The 22,744-nt window shown below is 37.1% G+C and overlaps 1 long non-coding RNA gene across 2 annotated transcripts; it reads right to left on the bottom strand.

Moving 5' to 3' along the window:
* Window positions 1-335: 335 nt before the first annotated feature.
* On the bottom strand, window positions 336-15,693 carry LOC131678051 (uncharacterized). Of its 2 annotated transcripts, XR_009303568.1 has the most exons (6): window positions 15,416-15,693; window positions 13,722-15,363; window positions 13,366-13,523; window positions 2,500-2,724; window positions 1,876-2,417; window positions 336-1,818 (listed from the first exon to the last, which is right to left on the bottom strand). It is a non-coding gene; the product is annotated as an uncharacterized LOC131678051 (long non-coding RNA). The 2 variants fall into 2 exon arrangements; XR_009303567.1 differs by having other exon boundaries at window positions 1,876-2,724.
* Between the last annotated feature and the right edge of the window lie 7,051 nt (window positions 15,694-22,744).

Raw genomic sequence — 22,744 nt, 5'->3', positions numbered from 1 at the left:
ATCCCAGTAAATTTTGTAGAGCTCAATCGGCCCAATTATCAGGCCGATGATCGGGCCGACTCAGCCCGATAACGGGCCGATCAGAGCAGGATATCGGGTTTATATCCTGCAATTTTGCACCATTTGCATAAACCGCGTCAACCTTCAAATATGCCAAACGCATCGACGTAATCGGACCGACGTGAGCCCGATGTAGAACTATAGAAAATCGGGCGATCGTCGTGCTCATTATTTTCGTTTTCTTCTTCTTATTTTAAACGTTTGGGTTTTCTTTTTTTCAAATAAAAACAAAAACAGCAATATTTTTTTGATTCAAACTTTTTATTAGCGTCAGGCTTTTTAAAATATTAGTTGCAAATTATATAATTTTTTGATGTAGGCGTGTGATTAATACCTCGAATCGCATTATTTTCCGATAAAATGGTATCGCCGATAAACGCCGTCCGATTCCGTACGTACCGAAATCCAAGCACAGGAAAACGATACGTGGTATTTCCGATGATTTGATTTTAGCAGTAACCGGTTAAGTGGGCGTCCCAAACGCAAATTATGTATCGGATTGATGTGCTGTAACCGGAGCCGAGCTGACGGTAGTAGTTGTACTTCCGAAAGCAAATCCCGTGGTTTACTTCGGTTGCTCTATCGTTTTTACATTTTCCACCGGTTTCGGTGGATCAATTTTACCTAGGACAGGATCCTTGATCGGGGTATTAACTATTGCTGAAATACCGCTCATTATCGGGACGGAAGCCGTTTCTTCTCTTCAACCTTCGGTGTTGCATCCGCGGTGTCTATCGTATAAAATGAACCTTGCGATGGCGTAACTATAGGCGATTCCTCGTCTTCATCAAAATCATCACTCAAGCAGCTCAGAATCAACGATGATTTCGAGCGCTCGAACCTCTTCAAAACAACCTTGGCATAGGCGATTTATCTTTGGCTTAATGAAACTGATTCGTCCGCCTACTTTATCATCATCATCCTTATCTTCACTGTCTGTGGACGTGGGTCGAACCACCGTTTCGTCATGTTATGGACGTTATATTTCTTGTTAAACAACGTTAGTTTTAGTGGCGGATATTCCATCAGAGGCAGTTGAAACTCCGGAACAATTCTCGTAATCTGTGGCAAAGGAGCGGAATCAATCCTACTTAATTTTGCCGGTTTGCTCGATTCAATCATGCTAACTGGAACCGTCGCATTCAATGTTGCCGGCGTCGAGAAAGACATCCACATTTAATCGTGCCGGTCAGTGCGCTACGTGTTCCACTTTCGGAGTGTTCATCACCAGGCTCGAGCTAAGTGAACTTGAGATATTATTTTTACTACATAATTTCTTCGTCTGCAGCTGCTGATTCGCCGACCCTCGACACGGGTGCGAAGCCGTGTATGTAATTTTCCGAGCTTGCTTCGTACCAGCTTCGCCTGAATCAACCTCCGATAGTTCCTTACATTGTTTCTTAATCCAATCGGCATCCAGTTCTGTTGAAGGCGCAATCACACTATTTTCCGCATCAATCTCATCCTCGTGTCTATGTGTTCGGACCATCTTCAGATGAGGTTCCGCCGGAATGAGCAACGATCCCTCCCGTAAAATGTTCCACCTTGTGTTAGCCTGAAACACGGACTTCTCTGACGGGGAAATCCGAACCAATGGTAGCTATCGAAGAATTGTTTCTCCTCCACCACACAGGAAATCGACCCGGCTTCGAGTACAGGCTAGTCATCGATTGACTCCTATTTAACGGCGATTGCGTTTTATCGTGGTACGTTACCAACCGGTTAACCAATCCTCGGCTCTGAACATCCGTGTAAATCCTGCAAAATTAAATTTGAATTAGAACCTATAAAGGACGTGTAAACTTGCAAACTCACTTAGGATCAATCAATCGATCCATACTGGACCCGGACGCCGTTCAGCTGCTTCTAAAATTTGTCCTGCTATTTTGCAACGGAGAGGTAGGCTTCTTTTCCCAACTCCAACCTGTCGTACCGGACTGTCGTAAAGATTCCCCCGGATACCGCTGCTGTCCAGCTGTGTCGACTCTGCCATCGGACTACTCAGCTTTCTGCTCAAATTTCCACTGCTCAGTTCCCCTCGGGCACCGCCGCTGCCAGCGATCCCTCCACTAGCAAAGGCGAACGACGTATATCGGCTGCCGTTGTGGTTCATTTCCTGGAAAGAAAAAAAAGTTTGGTAATTGGGGATCCAAGAATCAGAAATGTAAACAAACCACACAAATTACCCACGAAATAATTGTGCAACGATTAGATTATTAGTGGTTCAATAGGAGCTCCGGAGTAACGCTTGCATTTTTCGACCACTACTAATTGTCCTATAGCTCGGTGCTGGTCGTATCCTTCCGAGTTTTGTACAATTTCCATAATGCAAGGATATAAAAACACGACGGTTTGTGCTATTCAAGGAAGTCAGATTGCCAGGTGATACAGACTATTACTATACTGAAAGTTTTTCTAACCGACAAAGTTTATCGTTACCATTAATTTGAAATATTTAGACGATCGCAAAACTTTGAAACTTGGAAAGCATTTGGACTCGAACGAGTTTGCATGACACTGGTTTCTGGGCAGGTTAATGAGTCTGGATTAGTGTCCAGGGTGGACTATCATGGAGATCAGGTGTAAACAATTCTACCAAAAAAAGTCCTGAATAAGTGTCACGAAAACGAATAAATTACCGAATTCCATGATCACGTTCAACACCTGAAAAAAAACGAATCTGTGAATAAATTTGAATAGATTATACGAATAATACGGTGCACTGTTTTGGCTGTTTATCTAAGGGATCAGATAGATTATCGGGGTTTAATGGGGTAGTAGTCTGATGGGACTGGTGGAGAGGGATCTAAGGGGGTTTAACGAGTTGGGGTTAGGACATGGCGGTGCGATATGTGAGGGAGTAACCCTTCGCCGCACACTCCAGTTAAAACCCAGGGTACATTTTTCTCGAGAGTTGTCCTACTGGAGCAGTAGAGCTAGGGTCTCGACAGGGCTCTCAACAATACAATTGAAAACCAGACGGGAAATGTTACCCACTAAACTGCTTAAGGCCAATTGCAGTGGGCCGTGATTCTGAATGTGATATTCATTTTACGGTTCAGATATGTGCGGGCGTAGGGAGTTCGCGATTGCGTGTATCATTGTGAAGGGTTTAGGCGTTTGTACATTAACGTTTTCGTTCGCGTGTGTTTCTATGTCGCGTATGTTAACGTGTATGTAACTTCGCGTGTATAAATTATATTTTATGACCGTGTGCCTTTCGCATATTCGCATGTGTTCTTGGATGATCGCGGATCGTGAATCAGATACGTAATTTTTGATGTACGGTTCAAATGCAAGAAGAAAGTGAGTTTTTCCATATCACTAGAGTTCACTAGTGTCGCCATGGAACGTGTTGTCTAGTGGATATGAACAACCAAAAATAAAATCGAAAGGACAGAACATGTTTCGTAAAACCTGCTTCAAATGTTTTGAATGTGAAATTCTTATATAAACTTCAAGCATAAAAATCGAACTGAGGTTCTCCTCTGTAAGAGTCGGATTAAATAACCTTCAGTATAAAAACCGGATAAACTAATCGATTCTTACAAAGTAGTTTTTTAGCCGACTTTTTATTTTGAACGTCGCGATATACGGATACTCTTGCATACGAATTATTTAATTTTAACCGGTTTTTAAACTGGAGGTTCATCCTTGTCGAGTTTTGCGGTTGACAACTTTTTTAGCATTTCTTATGCTGAAGGATCTCAGTCCGATTCTTACGATTGAAGTTTATTTCTGATCTTTACATTCTAATAGCGGGTTAAATGAAACATTTTCTTTCCTTGTGATTTTTATTTTCCGTTGGTCATATGGACATTATTTTTTGATTGGTCCAACTAAATGTATGAAGTTAAGGGACCCACGTAGACCGAAATTTGAGATTTTTTGAACCCAGCACCCCCCTCTCCCTAGTTGACTTAAGTAGACTTTTGCCAACCCCCTCCGCCTCTAAAGGCTATGTAGACTTTTCGATTTTTTTTATTTGTGGAAAAAATGAAAATAGCAAGAAGCACATTATACGGTCAAATAAAAATTTAACCTGAGACGTTCAGATTTCTTTCAAGCTTTTCAAATATTAAGAACAAAAACCAACATTGATGAATAAAGCTTTTGACATTGGTTTTTTGTGTACTACTGCTCAAATCAATTAGTATCAATTTAAGGAAATATAAACTCAAAATATTTTTCTCCGAAATACAAGACTTGTATGTCGAATTTTATAAATTTCTTACAGTTTTGAGAAAGGTTTCCGTTTTAATTTCACTATACTATAATTTGGACTTATAAGAACACCGTGTAATATAATACAAGTGTGAATTTAAAAGTGCTTTCAAATATTTGTATAGCGAAATACTTCTTTTCTAAGTAAGTCACACAAGAATGTTTCAAAAGATATATTGCTATAACTAATTCAAGTTTAGCTGAAATGCTACTTTTACCAACAGTGCATGATTGCTAAGCTAGCAAGTGCTTTTTGAGCATTAGTGGAGCGTAAAAATTGATAAACTTTAGCTAACAATTTGCAATTATACTGTCGATGTTAAGTATTATCTAGACTGAAATATTTAACTAAACATGCACGCAAAATTTCAATTTTCGTGAACAAATTTCAATATTTCTAAGATAATGGGATAATTTGAATTGTCTTATTCGATTAAAGGGACGAAACTATCCAAATCTTTCCGAAAATATCTATTTTTCTTATGTAATCAATAGTCATATTTCCTAAGTAAGTATTATCGCTAAGTATTAAACCTTAACTGCGAATATTTATATAGTAGAATCGGATTGCCAGGATTTGCACCGGGTCAAAACGTAAAATTTAACGGGTGTTTCAAGATTTCGAAATTAGTGTAAACGATTGCAAAAGAAATTTCAAACTGATCAACTCGAGTGAACGCTTTGTTGTAGAAGTTTAACTACACAGCTTGAGTCACCGAAATTATTAAATAAAAAATTTAAAAAATCAGACTACCTCAAAATCAAAAATCGGGCGTTTCTTGTTATCATGGTGGTTTTAATGCTTAACTTTGACCATTTTTGAACTTTAACTGGTTCATACATTTAATGGTCCATGCGTGTCTGCTAGTGGTGTCTGAGATGATAATTCACGACTGCAGGATTTTACAGTCAAAATCTTTTACGGAGAGGAATTTTGGGAGATCGTCTTTAGAACTGTCATTTTGTGTTATTCCTATAATTCTACAACAAAGCGTTCACTCGAGTTAATCAGTTTGAATTTTACTATATCTAAATATACGCAAGAAAGGTCGTTGCTTTGTCCAATTATGTGGGTTCTGGGTTGAGTGGTTGCCTAAAGAGAAGTTACTTCGAAGTGTCTGCATAAATACATCTAGCTGAAGTCGACTAGTATGTTGAACCCAATTCGCTTTAAATCCCATTAGTAATACGAAAATTACAAAAAAAAAAATATCAAAATCTACGCATATTTTTTGCAAATAGACCACCCGTCTCCACCCTCGTACACAAACATAAATTTTAGCTAGACCACCCGTCCACCCTATGAGTCCACGTTTATGAACGGCCCCTAAGTTACTAGGACGGAGGATAAAGATTTCCGGACGAGACCGATTCATGCTCGCGCGAACACGGCCGTTTGTGTGTTCGTGTTTGTAACTTCATAAATACTAACACGTTCTTCTTATTACCGGGATATTATCAAGTTTGCGCGATCGCGAACGTAAGTGTACGTATATTATCGCGAAGGGCGTAAGCGTTCGTATGTAAATGTGTTTGTCGCATGTGCTCGCATGCATAAATTCTTTTTTTTTCGAGAGTTGTCCTACTGGAGCTGTAGAGCTAGATTCTCGGAAGGGCTCCCCGTCAAAATCACATGCTACAATTTGCAGACGAGACAGGCAATGACGCCCAATAGAACACTGCTTTAGGCCAATTGTAGCAAGCCGTGATTCTAAATGTGATATTCATTGTACGGTTCAGGTATGTCGGGCGTAGGGACTTCGCGATCGCGTGTCTCATCGCGAAGGACTCGAGCATTTGTACGTTAACGTATTCGATCGCGTGTGCGTTTGTATGTCGCGTGTGCTAACGTGTATGTAACTTCGCGTGTATAAATTGTTTTTTAAAACCGTGTGCCTTTCGCACATTCGCGTGTGTTCTTGAATGGTCGCGCGCAGACCGTGAATCTAATACTTTATTTTTGGTGTACGGCTCAGATGCTAGAAGAAAGTTAGGTCTTCCATATCACTAGAGTTCCCGGACATGTCGCCGTAGAACGTGTTGTCTAGTGGATATGAGCGTTATTTTTTGATTGGTCCTACAGAATGTATTGACCTAAGTTATTAGGAAAGAGGGTAATGGTTTCCGGACGTGATCGCAACGGACATTTGTAGGTTCGCGTTTGAAACTTCGTAAGTGCTTAAACGTTCATCTTATTACCGGAGTGTTATGTTGTTTGCGTGATCGCGGACGTAGGTGTGCCTTGTTAATCGCAAAGGGCTTAAGCTTAAATTCTGCAATGAATGTGTAAAGGTGAACATTTTTCCAAAATATGACCACAACTGTTTCGATTGGTAGTATTAGGTCATTAACAGTCATTCAAAGTCTCTTTGGCCACATTGGTCACCATTATCGGTTCTGGAAGCCCCGGCGGAAGTATCCAAATTCAGAATAACAGTCACATCGGTTTCTCGGAGATGGCTAGACCGAATCAACCAAACTTAGTCTCAAATGAAAGGTGTGGCGCCCCCGTAAATGACTATTTAATTTCATCCCGATCCGATTTCCGGTTCCGGAATTACAGGTTGTGGCGTGCGATCGCATAGCGAATTGCGATTCAAACCGATACTCCGACGAAAGCAAAAAAGGTAAAAATTTCGCTAACATGTCTCTCAAACAACTTAAATTTGCAGTTCTAGGTCACCGATGGCCAACCAAACTTTCGTTGACTACATTGACCACCATAGACGGTTACGGAAGTGCCCGGAAAAAGCGGCCATCTTTCAAAATTAACGAACTCACATCAGTTTCCCGGAAATGGTTGGGCCGATTTTCACAAACTTAGTCCCAAATGATGATATTCTCCTATAATCCCCACATATGTCTAAAATTTCGTACGGATCGCTTATATGGGTCCGGAAATATAGATTTAACCGTCCGGTCACATATGAAATTTTCATATAAGCCAGAACTCGAAATTTTTTCAAAGGGAAATTTCAGAAATCGAATTCGTATTTTTGATGCCAAACTTCTTCAAAATGCATGAAACGCCGAGATTTCATGTAACCTCGAATTTTTTTTTAAAAAAAAGATCGACTTTTTGGGACTTTGCCGATTTTGCACCTTTTTGCCTTTCTCAATAGAAAGGTATTGCAATTGCTCTGAAAACCGACTTTTTAACGGAGGCCCGGAGGGCCGAGTGACATATACCATTCGATTCAGTTCGTCGAGTTCGGCAAATGTCTGTGTGTATGTATGTGTGTGTATGTATGTGTGTGTGTATGTATGTGTGTGTGTATGTGCGTCTGTGTGTGTGTGTACGCGAACACAATCTCACTCACTTTTCTCAGAGATGGATGAACCGATTTTTACAAACTTAGTCCCAAATGAAAGGTGCAACGTTCCCATAGGCTGCTATTGAATTTCTAATGGATCCGACTTCCGGTTCCGGAATTACAGGGTGATGAGTACGATCACGCAGAAAATGTCGATTTTAAGAAATTCTGCAATGAATGTATAATGGTGAAAATTTTTCCAAAATGTGACCACAACTGCTTCAATTTGTAGTACTAGGTCATTAACAGCCATTCAAAGTCTCTTTGGTCACATTGGCCACCATCATCGGTTTCGGAAGCCCCGGCGGAAGTATCCAAATTCAGACTAACAGTCACATCGGTTTCTCGGAGATGGCTAGACCGAATCAACCAAACTTAGTCTCAAATGAAAGATGTTGCGTCCCCGTAAATGGCTATTAAATTTTATCCCCAACCGACTTCCGGTTCCGGAGTTACGGGTTGTGGCGTGCGATCACATAGCAAATTGTGATTCAAACCGATACTCCGATGGAAGCAAAAAAGGTAAAAATTTCGCTAAAATGTCTCTCAAATAACTTAACTTTGCAGTTCTAGGTCACCGACGGCCAAACAAACTTTCGTTGACTACATTGACCACCATAGACGGTTCCGGAAGTGCCCGGGAAAAGCGGCCATCTTTCATAACTAGCAAACTCATATCAGTTTCTCGGAAATGGTTGGGCCGATTTTCACAAACTTAGTCCCAAATGATAGCTATATTATCCCCACAGATGTCTGTAAAATTTCGCACGGATCGCTTGTATGGTTCCGGAAATATAGACTGAACGGTCCGGTCACACATGAAATTCCCATATAAGCCGGAACTCAAATTTTTTTTCAAACGGGGGACCCCATGAAATTTCAGAAATCGAATTCGTATTTTTGATGCCAAACATCTTTAAAATGCATGAAACGTCGAGATTTTATGTTATCTCGAAAAAAAATTTTTTTATAGTAATCGACTTTTTGGGACTTTGCCGATTTCACACCTTTTTTCAGTTCAATATTACCGTAGCTGTTTTTTCTTTTTCAAAATTTTAGAACTCGAATGATGATTTATTTTCCTGTATATAGTTGTCATGTGATGTACAATAATAAAATGTAATATATGCATTTAAAAGCTTTTAATGAATATAAACAACGCACACATTCTCGTGATTCATGATTGAGAAAGGCACAATTGCACCGCTAGGTGGATTAAAATAGGTTTTCAATGCTGTTTTTTCTTTTGCAAAATTTTAGAACTCGAATAATGATTTCTTTTCTTGTATATAGTTGTCATATAGTGTATAATAAAAATGTAATACGTACATTTGAAAACTTTTAATGAATATGAACAACGCAAAAATTCTCGTGTTCATGATTGAGAAAGGCACAATTGCACCGCTAGGTGGATTGAAACAGGTTTTTTTTAATTGGAAATTGAAGGCATGGGCCTAGTCTGCTGATATCAACATTGGAAACATCCGAAAGTGACCAATTCATGATCGTGCGAGCGCGAGTTTTTAGGTTTACGCTTGACCCCGCGTTTGAAAATTTATAGGAGCTGATACATTCACTTTATCACCGGGATGTTATCATGTTTACGAGATCGCGGGTGTAGGTGGCGGGGATGGTCGCGAAGGGCTCATGCATTTTCATATTAACGTGTTTGTCACGTGTTTGTCGAGTGTATAATTTTGATTTTATAATGATGTAGCGTGTATTCTTGTTTGATCGCGCGCGGACCGTGAATCTGATGCTTAATTTTTAGTGTATGGTACAGATTGTAGAATTGTAGATTCCGTTTCCCCAGGAATTCCAGGTCATGTCACCATGGAACGAGTTGTTTAGTGAATATGAGCGTCACGTTTTTATTAGTTCAACTGAAGGTATTAGTCCAGACTGCTAGGACCGAGGTAAGACTTCCGGATGTGACCGTTTCATGATCGCGCGAGTGGTGGGTTAATGTCTGAGACCGCCTTTGGAAGTTTAGAGGTGCTACGTTTACTTAACTACCGGGATGTTTTCATGTTGGCGAAATCGTAATTATGTGTGGTTTATTGCTAATGCATGGTCGCTTTTGTGTTATCGCGAATGACACGAGCGTTTGTACCTATATGAGTATAGATAGCGTATAGTAGGTATATACTAATAAAAGGAATCATACCATGCCGAATAAAGAAAAAAAGATACAAGGATCTTGATTACAAGTGTATGGAAAAGCAAACTAATACAGGTCCAAAAGAAAGAGACCAATGAAGTAGAATAGGAAAACACATGTAATATGCAATCAAACTCGTCTAAAGGCAGCAAATGTTGTATATTTACCATTAACGACGATTGCATTTTGTTAGACTTTCATCATGTGCTGGCCGGAACGGATGATTCACGTGCGTCGGTAAATTCATTATACCCTAATTTATCCAATCTAACCTCGAATGAATAGAACCAAATGCACAAATTGAATACCGGAAGTATTATACGCTAGTTCCGCATCCATTCCCTGACCCAAATGTCACAAATACTCAGACGAACACATACACACGATTAGTACATAGCAATTATACACTAGTACGAAAAACTACGATTATTACAAAACGACAACTTCCGGTTCACATGCTAGAAGAGAGTGAGTTCTCCCATTTCACTAGAGTTCCTGGTCATGTCGCCATGGGACGTGCTGTCCAGTGAATATGAGCCTCATATTTTTTATTGGTCTAACTGAAGGCATGAGTCTAGGCTGCTAGGATGGAGAATCGATTTCCGGACGTGATAATTCATGATCGCGCGAGCGGTGGGTTAATGCATGAGACCGCGATTGTAGATGTATAGGTGATAAAACGTTCACTTAATTACTGGGATGTTTTAATGTTGACGAGATTTTATCAGGCTATGCTGACCGGAAATGGATAATTCACGTGCGTCGGTAAATTAATCGTACTTTAATATATCCAATCCGATCTTCCCAAATGAATCGAATCGAATGCATGAACACTGGTAAAAAGTGACCAACGAATCCTAGATATGATTACCCACTATTTTATCATATATGTCAGTTCCGCATCCATTCCCTGACCCAGCTGTCACAAATACTCAGACAATACACAGATAGGCTTTCGACTATTGTACACTAGCACTAAAAACTACAATTATTGCAAAACAACCACTAATAGGCTTCTACTTTTGCATTAATTTTATAAGCATTTGCACGATAACGAAGTTGACTGACAAATTGGTACACTATGACCCCACTGTGTCCACCAACACTGCATTAAACTGTGAAACAATGTTTGCAAACACGGCTCACAACAAAACCCAATCACGTACAGGCTTGTGGTTGACTGTTAGTTAGGGCTGGTGACGAGTATGAAAAAACACAAAACATGAAAGGTCCATAAGCCCTCTAGGTCTCCTCGATGCACCACTATCGAAGCGTAATGCAATAACCATCTTAAAGCAGTTGTCTGTCAGAGGTTCTATGAAACTGATGCACAAATATACTTGATGATGTTTGCAATACCGTCAAACCCGTCAATCTAGGGGAGGGTGCTAAACCAAGAGTACCCATTCAGGTAAAAAAACGACTGAATCAGGTTGATAATTTCCGGAGTGATGACAAAATCTTTCTATATAAAAGGCAAATATGTGCCAAATCAATCAAGTCCGAAACATTCTGAAAGTCTAAATTCCAAAATTCTGACATCCTAATATTCTAGAATTCTAATATTGTACTATTCTTATACAATGAAACCCGTTTTTATCAGCCTCTTGGTGAAATTTGGACTGGCAGAACGGGGACATTGACATATTTTTCCGATCTGTATGTTACACATCCTTGCTCTCACTTGAGTACTATTGCTCTAAATTTTCATTTTTTGCGCAACTCAGTAACCTCTAGCTAATTGAATGTCTTTCAAAAGTAAAAAAAGAAATGTGGCTACATATTAAACTTAAGAAAAAAGGAAAAAAAATAAAATTCTAAAACCACAAAGTTCTAAAATTCTAAAATACAAAAATTCTAAAGCTCTAAACTTCTAAAATTCTAAAATTCTGAAATTCTAAGATTCTAAAACTCTAAAATTCTAAAATTCTAAAATTCTAAAATTCTAAAATTCTAAAATTCTAAAATTCTAAAATTCTAAAATTCTAAAATTCTAAAATTCTAAAATTCTAAAATTCTAAAATTCTAAAATTCTAAAATTCTAAAATTCTAAAATTCTAAAATTCTAAAATTCTAAAATTCTAAAATTCTGAAATTCTAAAATTCTAAAATTCTAAAGTTCTAGAATTCTAAAATTCTAAAATTCTAAAATTCTAAAATTCTAAAATTCCAAAATTCTAAAATTCTAAAATTCTAAAATTCTAAAATTCTAAAATTCTAAAATTTTAAAATTCTAAAATTCTAAAATTCTAAAATTCTAAAATTCTAAAATTCTAAAATTCTGAAATTCTAAAATTCCAAAATTCTAAAATTCTAAAATTCTAAAATTCTAAAATTCTAAAATTCTAAAGTTCTAAAGTTCTAAAATTCTAAAATTCTAAAATTCTAAAATTCTAAAATTCTAAAATTCTAAAATTCTAAAATTCTAAAATTCTAAAATTCTAAAATTCTAAAATCTAAAATTCTAAAATTCCAGAATTCTAAAATTCTAAAATTCTAATATTCTAAACTTCTAAAATTCTAAAATTCTAAAATTCTAAAACTCTAAAATTCTAAAATTCTAAAATTCTAAAATTCTAAAATTCTAAAATTCTAAAATTCTAAAATTCTAAAATTCTAAAATTCTAAAATTCTAAGATTCTAAAATTCTAAAATTCTAAAATTCTAAAATTCTAAAATTCTAAAATTCTAAAATTCTAAAATTCTAAAATTCTAAAATTCTAAAATTCTAAAATTCTAAAATTCTAAGATTCTAAAATTCTAAAATTCTAAAATTCTAAAATTCTAAAATTCTAAAATTCTAAAATTCTAAAATTCTAAAATTCTAAAATTCTAAAATTCTAAAATTCTAAAATTCTAAAATTCTAAAATTCTAAAATTCTAAAATTCTAAAATTCTAAAATTCTAAAATTCTAAAATTCTAAAATTCTAAAATTCTAAAATTCTAAAATTCTAATATTCTAAAATTCTAAAATTCTAAAATTCTAAAATTCTAAAATTCTAAAATTCTAAAATTCTAAAATTCTAAAATTCTAAAATTCTAAAATTCTAAAATTCTAAAATTCTAAAATTCTAATATTCTAATATTCTAAAATTCTAAAATTCTAAAATTCTAAAATTCTAAAATTCTAAAATTCTAAAATTCTAAAATTCTAAAATTCTAAAATTCTAAAATTCTAAAATTCTAAAATTCTAAAATTCTAAGATTCTAAAATTCTAAAATTCTAAAATTCTAAAATTCTAAAATTCTAAAATTCTAAAATTATAAAATTCTAAAATTCTAAAATTCTAAAATTCTAAAATTCTAACATTCTAAAATTCTAAAATTCTAAAATTCTAAAATTCTAAAATTCTAAAATTCTGAAATTGTACATTTCTCATATTATGAAATTTTAGAATTCGAAAATTCTGAAATTCCAGAATTCTAAAATTTTAAAATTCTGGACTTCTAAAATACTAAAATTCTTAAATTGTAAGATTCCAATATTCGTGATTTATGAATGGATGTTTGTATTATTAAACTCAACTTCATGATGGTCACGACAGCTGCCGCATGCATATGAGCAGAACACGAAACGTAAAACCAACTTGCTCAAGTTTACTTACCCACTAGGTGCCATCCTCAGTACACCTTCCTCGAAAATCTTAGTGTCTTCTTTTTGCACAAGTCGTCTAGTTGACCATAACAACTAATTCGGCAGTTTTTCCTGCCAGCCATTCATGGAAATTGAGCACACCATTCCCAAACCACGTCATGCCACATCCTGAAAGTTTTAAAAAAAAAACAATTCCATATTGAAACTGACTGATAATATCGCAACGCAATTTAACAGCGTTTTCATTCTCATTTGGTACTACACCGGTGTAGTGCAAAAAAGAAATAGAATTATACCCAAAGTTGAATGAATGTAGCATCAACACCGGTGTAGTGTGCTGTCAAGAACTAAAATGCCATAACTTACCATTATCCTTTGAATCCATTATCCTGCAGAATCTGTTTTATTCTCCACCGACTTGCGCTTGCTGCAAATTCTGATCATCGCAAACAACCAGATGGTACAAGCGTTTTAAATAAGTATATCATCGTTAATATTTCCTATCGAATCTTGATCCGCTTGACATTCTCCACACGATTGCATAATTTAAACCATGGCAATAGAGTCGGATCCTTGGTCAACTTCAGCAGAATCAGAAAAACCTTAAATCACCGTTTAGCAAAAAAAATTCTCATCACCGATAACCAGATAGCCTAAACAATGTAACATCCTCTCGGATTGTAGCTTTGGTATGACCACTCTGCAGAAGTGCTATGGACTTTCAACATAGGAGCTTTCGTGTTTACATCACCTTGATCAGTTTTCATTTCCTCGGTTCCTTCACCGCGCTGTGCGGCAGTTTTGTGGTAGAAACTAACATTTTTGATACAAACCGATTGAAGCATCGATTACCATTGTCATTCTGGAGGAAGATTAATGATGGGAAAAGATCTTTGAAAATTTCAGTTTTGCAGTTCAGGTCGTTAAAATGAGCTTAAGTTTGATGATATTGAGAGCCGCTATAATGGAGCGATCCCGATTTTCCAGATTTATTGTCAGAGCCAGCAGCTCCTTGATTTGCACCTCCAGCTCCTGCTCGTCACATTTCAAGACCAAAAGCACATCGTATAAGTATACATTCACAAACAGTGCTCTGATCGGTTCGGAGATTTCCTTCAGCGAAGATCCCAACGTATAAATTCTTTGTTTTCTCTAGCCAATAGGGATACTGACCAAATCGAAAACAGGTCAGCTCGGTAATTTCTTTTCTACCAGTAATCCACCCTTCTAATAAGGTTGTTGTCTGTCCAAATAACATACTCAATACCGCTTTCGGCAATTAACTTCAAGAAGGCTGCCAATTTGAGCATTTTTTTATCCTCTTCGGGATGAGTGTTGACACTAGCAGGCAAAGTCGATGGTAATCCAAAAATTTTGTGATAATATAGAAACTATAAGTAAACCTCACTTCATAGTAACACATTCAACCGTACCCTTGAAACACGGAAGCACAATCCATTATGGTTCATGAGTAGTTGAGAACAGATTTTTGGACTGATTCTTCTCTGTCGGTTGTTTACAGTTGTCAAAAGAGTTGACCCATAGTTTGGATGTTCTTTCTTGGAAACTCCAAACAAATAGGTTGTCATCCTTTCCTTCAACTGAGCACTTTCTCCACAAATACCTCGACGGAACAGAATCTTTACAACACTTTTGATTGGAGTGCGGGACGAATCGTCCTCTTTCATCATGACGGTGTCCTTTTCTCCCTTAGTCAGTACGGTATCGCCAGGAATTTTTGGTTGCTTCCTCCAGTCGAAAATCGCCTGAGCCCTACCAAAGGCGCCTCTTATCGGGCGTATGCAATTAGACCGGTTCCTGTGACAGATGATCAAAATAGGAAGAAACGAGTTGGACATCGTATTCACAGTCGGACAAACGATAGCCAGTTGAGCCAATGTATTGTATGCCGCGTTTTGCACCTCATTGGCTTCCTCGGAGCCTTTCCCGATAAGTTTTGAAACACCAGTCTGCAGTGTTTTGAATAGTTTGTTAATCCGGCTTGCCACTGAAAAAAAGCTTTGCTGTAAACTCAATATACAAGTGAAACCGTTACTTACTTTTTGATACATGAGCAAACTGCAGCCTCAGAACTTTACACTGACAGGACAAGACCTGGAACCGTTGCCGGAACATAATGTTCAGATCGGTACTGACTGTTACGTACGCGGAAATTCTGTTTAAATTCACAATGGCCGGCGTTGCCATCGAGAACCTGGTATTCCCGGTATTCCTCGAGGCCGCGAATTAAATAATGTTACGTTGCGGCTTGAGAAAAAATGCCACCACACAACAAACAATGGTTTTTTTAGGTTGCTCTAGCTGCTCAAGTTCATCAGCACGAAAAAAAAGAAAACAAAAACGCATTTGCTCTAAGCCGAAAAATGAAAGAGCGAGAAGGAGAATCTTTTGATTATCAGAAACGCGCGTACAGATCACGCTCTCTTTCGCTCTAATGGCTTGGAACGGTAACGTCAAATGCAATCCGCCATATTGGAGCACGATGCGCACGATTTTTGAGGCACTGGGATCCCAAGTTTCATCTGCAAACTATGGTACACTGAAAATTGAAGTTACCTATTTTTTGGGTAAAAATTGCTCACTGCAAAGCTAGTATTCCGGCGACCTAAAATTAGGTACACGCCACCAAAAAAGTACTGAACGGTGACGTTAAAACTACCTAATAGTAAGTAAACCGTATTGTTTACATTTTTTAGGTGAATTTTACCTCTGTGATTAAGTTTTTTCTACCCAGCGAGTCAGTTCTATCCACGAACTTTAAACTTAACGTTGGGTGAAAAAAAGATGTGTTTTTGTGTGATAGCTTTCAAACGAAAAACTCCAAAAATAAAGTAAGACTATTAAACTAATATACATAATTCATGATTAATATAGTTTCTGCATTTTTCTAGGCATATACATATACGTAGTTGAAGGAAAGAGGATTTTCAGAATTTTCCACGGAAGCTCCTGAAGAAAAGTTATTGAGGCCTTCTTTTATTTAGCGGAATTTACCGAGAATCGACATGGTAGGACAATACATCCTCAGGTAAATCTATTTTAGTTACTTAATAATAATCCGCACTTTACTACACCCGTAAATCTCACTGAAAAATCGTTCTTTCCGTTGAGTGATTTTCACCTAACGATTAGTTAATACACAGCAACTCAAAAATCAGTTATGCTCTTTTACTTATTTTTGACTTCCTGCATGGAAGCAAATATTATAAAGAAACAATATGGTCCACTCCTCTGTTTTACAAAAGACATCACACTAGCGCCACGGTGGCACAAAAGTACACTAGTACACTACAAATTTCGTGATTAGCAAATGACAGATTTTCATCAGTAGTTGCCCACGATGTAGCAATCCAAGGTGGAGACATTAGAAATCACACGCATGACGTCATTCTCACGAACACAAATTGCTGTAAGGTCGGTTTTAATGTAATCATCGTTGTTATTTTGTTGTTGGTTGCTATGTTTAGTGTCGTTACCTTCGTAATTCTTTGTTAAATGCTATAAAGGGTCATTGATAAAAAGTAACGAAAATCGGTTCAATTAGTATTTTTTCGTGCTAAGTTCAAGAAAAGCGATGGGCAGAACGGAATGTGCAGTGTCTGGTTGTGCCAGCTCAAAAAACGGCCCGTCATCTTTGTCATTCTTCCGTGTAAATGCTGCAAATAGGTAATTCATCGAACGGAACTATATATTAACGTTACAGTTGAAACCTGTAAAATCCAACTAGCGACAATCGTTTTTTCTCTTGTTTAGTGCTAATTTATGATGCCGGAAGTAGCGCGCTGTATGGCGCATCATTGTACGAATACAGCGCACTGCTTCCGACGTGATTCCATTGTTTAGAACCAGAGAAAATACGATTGTCGCTGGTTGGAATTTCCAGTTTTCAACTGCAATCAGAATATCATACAGAACCATACGCTGAGCAAGTATATATTGTCACTATTTCGAAATACAGAGAAGCAGAGGCATGGAAAAGATTTTGCTGCAATGCTTCCCTTAGCAAAAACAGTGTTATTAGCTCACTGCATTTTCGGGATTCAGATTTTCTTAATCCACACCACAAGTCTCAAGGGTAAGCATTGGTTCATTTTGATTTCATGAATTTGAATACAAAAACAAATCCGAACTTCAGGTTGTATCTCCATGCCCGCCCGTCTTTACTACCCGGTATTTCAGAACTATTCGATGCATCAAAAAGTGCAACCGATTATGTTCACGCGATGGAAGATGAGAGTGATATTTATTTCGTAGACGAAAATAATGTTGCATTTGAAATGGAAGTGGGTGAGAGTCCGATAGATTATTCGGTTCCATGTATTTGGAAGAAATCTCCACAAACCCTGAGCTCCAATACTTCCGTCAAACATGACCATGATTATTGTGGTAATATTGAGAAAATCATACTGTGTGTGGAACGGCTTGTCCTAGTTGAAGAGCAGAATCGCGACCTTAAAAAGAAAATGCGGATGAAGCAAAAACAAATCAGCGCATTGAAAACTAGAGTACGTACTCTAAAAATGGAGAGAAACGGATTAAAAGCTACCTTAGCATCGCAGTCATCGAAATTGATTGATCCGGTACTATTGGCACTACAAAAGAACAAAAAGAGGAAACAAAGGGGGGCCAGGTATTCAGACAAAATGCGGAATATGGCGGTAGTATTACATTATTGTTCCAACAAAGCTTATCGCCAGATGCGAAAGTTTTTTACCTTGCCGTCTGTTGAAACAATAAAACGTTGGCTTTCGAAATTAGAAATCAAAGAGGGATACTCCACAACAATTTTGAAGCTGCTGAAGTTCAAGGTGGCCGGTTTACCAGAAGATGAGAAGCTGGTTACCGTATTCATAGACGAAATGAGCGTATCCCAACGATTAACGTATGTCGCAAACTCCAAACCCGATTACTTCATGGGTTTTCCAACAAAACTTGATAAAGAATCGACAAATTTGAATCAGAGGGCCAGTACAGCTCTAGCAATTATGGTGAAGTCCATTAAGTCTGGATTCAAGCAAGCTATTGGCTACTTTTTCAATCCCAGCTCACTGAATACTGATCGTCTTCGGAACATTGTAGACGAGGGTCTGAAACTAGTTACTGAAACTGGGCTCATACCCAAACTAATAGTTTGTGATCAAAATTCCACAAACCGTTCTCTTTTCAAATTATATGGAGTTAGCTCAGACCGCCCGTGGTTCATTTTCCAGAAGAATAAAATCTTTTGCGCATACGACGCCCCTCATCTGGCCAAATCTTCACGAAATAATTTATTGAAGCATAACGCTGTGTCGGAGGGGAAAATTTGCAGTTTCCAACATATCATCGATTTGTTCAATGAGGATATCAAATGTTTCCCTCGGTTGGTTCCAAGATTAACTGTGAACCATGTGCAGTTAGCTCCATATGCAGAAATGAATGTCAGCTTAGCTACACAAACACTAAGCTCATCTGTAGCTGCTGGATTGAAGGCCTATGCAGAATTCAAAAAGTTGCCAGCAACATGCTTGAATACGGCAGCTTACACCGAGTGCTTTGATAAACTTTTCGACTGTGCAAATTCGTCCACTTTCACCGAGACGAAGGTATGTTTAACTATGTATAATATGAACAAAATCTAAATATGTTGTTCACAGGACCTTAAAAGACCATTGCAGCAACATTCCGCTCACTGGGAATTATTTGGTTTAATGAAGGATAGATTGAAATCGTTACGATTTATTCCCAAGGACTGCTTCGATTTAAAAACGGTGAAATAGTTTTAATTTATCCAAACAATAATTTTAAATTTACAACTATTTGATACGCTTTCAGGAAGGACAATTTCCCAAGCTGCCGATTCAATCTCGAAAGCCTTATTTCATTGACTGTTGGCTCGTTTACATCTCAGCTATTGAAGGATTATGGAAAGATCTTCATGAAAATCACGGATTTTTGTTTCTTAGAACAAGGAACTTATCGCAAGACTGTCTCGAACATTTCTTTTCCCTAATCCGCTGGAAGAATTGTAATAATAACCACCCAGATCCAAGTAAATTTGCATCAGCATTCAAATCGCTAGTTATTAATCAAATGATGGCACCGAAGAAGTTGGGAAATGTAGAGGCAGATCTTGATAAGTATTTTATAAACACGACAGAAATGTCAAAAGTAAAAATAATTAGCATATCAGAAGTTAAAAAGAATACATTGAAAGAAGCTGACATACAAAAATTAATCAATCCAATAGTGTATACTACACCGCCGGTTGGGTTGCATCAAAATTGTTACATAAAGACTATCAATAGAGTGTATGGAGATACTCGTTTGGTGTCAAAAACTAACTTAATTCTACTGAATCATAAAAAGTTCAGACCTGATTCAAAGTTAAACCCACCAGGTTTAGGCATATTTAAGTTTTGTAAAAAATTGGTAAGCGTTTTCGATAAAAACTTTGAACATTTTTAAAAAAAATCAGTCGTAGGCGTTAAGCATAAACTTATAAACGTTAGATTTTGGTCATATGAGGCTCAAAGCGAGCAAAATCATCTAGTTTACAACACTCTATGTGTTCCATGTGCTAAAATGATTGCCAACAAATATTTCAACATGTTAATCAAGGCAAAACTGCAACAGTTGAATATGAAGATCCAGATCGTTGAACAACAAAAACGAAGAGATAAGAAGAACAAGAAGTTTGCGACGAAGCGCAGAAAATTAAACATTAAGACATAAGTCTAACTTGCCAGTAGCTTTCAAATATTAGTCGATACACACAAAAGATAAAACAATGTAATTTTATTTATAGATTTATTTATTTATAAAAACCAGTGGCTCATGATCTTTTTTTCATTTTATGAACTGTAAATAGGGATCTTTAATTTGGAAAAATTGTGCCAGTTTTTCATATGTATTGGTAGCGGGTGTCCTTACGAGTACACTCATATCATTCTTAAACCTTAATTATTCTTTTATGATTTTTAAATTTAAAAAAACCAAATTAAACTCAACCAGCAAACTGACAGTTGCCCTACTAAATGACGCATCTGCAAATATCTCGTTCGCCTCATTGTTAACCGGGACAGCACCCCACACAGCATGATCTGGTACTTTGTCAATCCGCTAGCAACCTGCCATCTCAAGTTTCATCTGCAAACTATGGTAGATCTGATAAGGCTACCTATAGGGTCGTGCAAGTCGCATGGGTTTGGATGTGTTATTGTCCTAAAAGGAAACAAACTAAAAAATGTTTTGACATTAAAAATGTCTTACTCCACTATCTGTGGCTAGGTGTCATTCTAAAATCTAAACTATCTCCCATGTAACGAAACTATGTAAGGTTTGCACGCTTATAACTCCGATATTACTAGATGGATTTTAATCATTCATACACCAACCGATTCAGAAACACCTAACTTAAATATTGGTAATAATTTAATATCTCCCCAATAAAAGTAGACTTTTGGAAATTGGTAAAATTAAAAAGTTCACAAAAAACGGGAAAAATACCATTCGTGAGGCAGATTTCTCAGACACAGCCGTCAAAAGAGGGCAGCTTAGTTGCTCAATGAAACACGAAAAGTCATAAATAGAAGCAACGCATGTCCGTTTAAATCAGTTGTTGCTCTTATCCCACACGAGCAACGTCGTCTCCGGGCGATGCAATAAGCGCTATCGATTTTCGGTAACGTTGGCATTTGCACACACTCGCACCTAAGTGACTAAACCATATACGGTTAGTTTATAAATAGAGGTGACGCGTACCCGTTTGAATCAGTTTTTGTTCTTATGTCGAACGGGTAAGATCATGGCTGCAGCGTCTGGGCACTACAATAAGCGGTAGACGCTATGCATTTTCGGCAGCGGTGGCCGTGTGCGGATTTGTCGGGTACCAGCATGGTGTCACAGAATGATTTGCAAAGTGGGTGGGCGGGGTGGTTTGGATTTATTTCAATACGGTGTGTGCTGCTTAAGAGTGTTGCGTTTGAAAAAAATATATTTATTTTATGCATGCGTGTGCGTTGTAACTTGTTAATCCATGTTTACGGCGCTTTGTAGCTGCGTAGGGTAAAGAGCCAATTGGTTTTCATATTTCGGTTATATGTTTTTTATCAGTAAGGCATCTGACAACGTGCTTCTGTAGTTATTGCACTGTTCAGCAGCGTAGTATTTTATATAGGAGAGTACACTCAGGTTTTTTACGCGGATTTTGAAATTTACGCGGTTTTCATTAACGCGTTTTTTTTTTAAATTTACGCGGTTTTCATTTACACGGCCTGTATCCCCTGCATGAAAAATCTGAGTGTAATTGCATCGGAAACAATCACATTCCCAGCAGAACTTTTTGTTTTCTAATTTCAAACACTTTTGTTTCGTACTGCACACAACTGAAAATTTTAAAACAGAACTTACCGTCCCAGCAGCAGTTGAAGCGGGTGTTCTTTTTCGATTCAAATTCAAGCCATGTCTTAAGCGTTACTGGACTTAAAATTGTTTTCCCAGTTTAACCAGTCAGAATATCTGTCCTACCCTATGTATTTAAAACACAGTTCTAATTGCGTTTTAAGGTATACAACAAATACGGTTGGGTATACTAATTTAAATTTTAAAATAAATCTGTTTTAAATTATGAAACAAACCGCTGTACTGAAGATATAATTATGTCAGTCCTATTACCACATAAAACACCTATATAACATAAAACGCTGCAGAATTGGTTTAATAATACAATGTTTACACTACAGAGTTATAACACGTTTTAATAATTAGCAACAAGAAAAATGTCACCAAGATAGCATAAAAACCCGTTTTAACTGGTAGTGCGAACGTTGCATAACAATGTAATTTATCAAATAATTTCATTTTTCCACCACTAATCGATCAAGAAATACTTACACTTAAGATTGTTTACTTAAGTTCATTAGTACATTATTGAAAATTTAAATGGAAAATTAAATTTCATATTTTATGGAGAATCTGTATATTTCCGTTGGCGGGCGTGGGTTTCCTCATCACAGCTCTCAATATGGAACTTTTCTTTTGAATATATTTTCTGGACAGACCAGCCTATTTTTACTAGATGGATCAGCCAAATAATGCCAATCACCTAGTGAGATACTTGATTAATTAATAGATTACTGTTAAAAGACCTTCAATAAATTATGTTTTAATGGGGAGGGTATATAGCAAATTGTAACATATGAAAACAGGTGAGTGAACAAGAACGTGTGTCGATATGTGTGATAGATAAAAAAGCTATATTTTTAATGTCACCGTGGTCGTGTCCTGTACACAACCCTTTAATTTTTTTCAATAGTTTCGGGCCAAAAAATTGAAAAAGGACTGAGATATTAACTCACGGTACTAATCTGCATCAGAATATGCCTTAA

Source organism: Topomyia yanbarensis, chromosome 1 (genome assembly GCF_030247195.1).
Source record: "Topomyia yanbarensis strain Yona2022 chromosome 1, ASM3024719v1, whole genome shotgun sequence".
NCBI lineage: Eukaryota > Metazoa > Arthropoda > Insecta > Diptera > Culicidae > Topomyia > Topomyia yanbarensis.
Note: the sequence above shows the minus strand (reverse complement) of the source record. Positions and strands in the feature narration are given on the sequence as shown.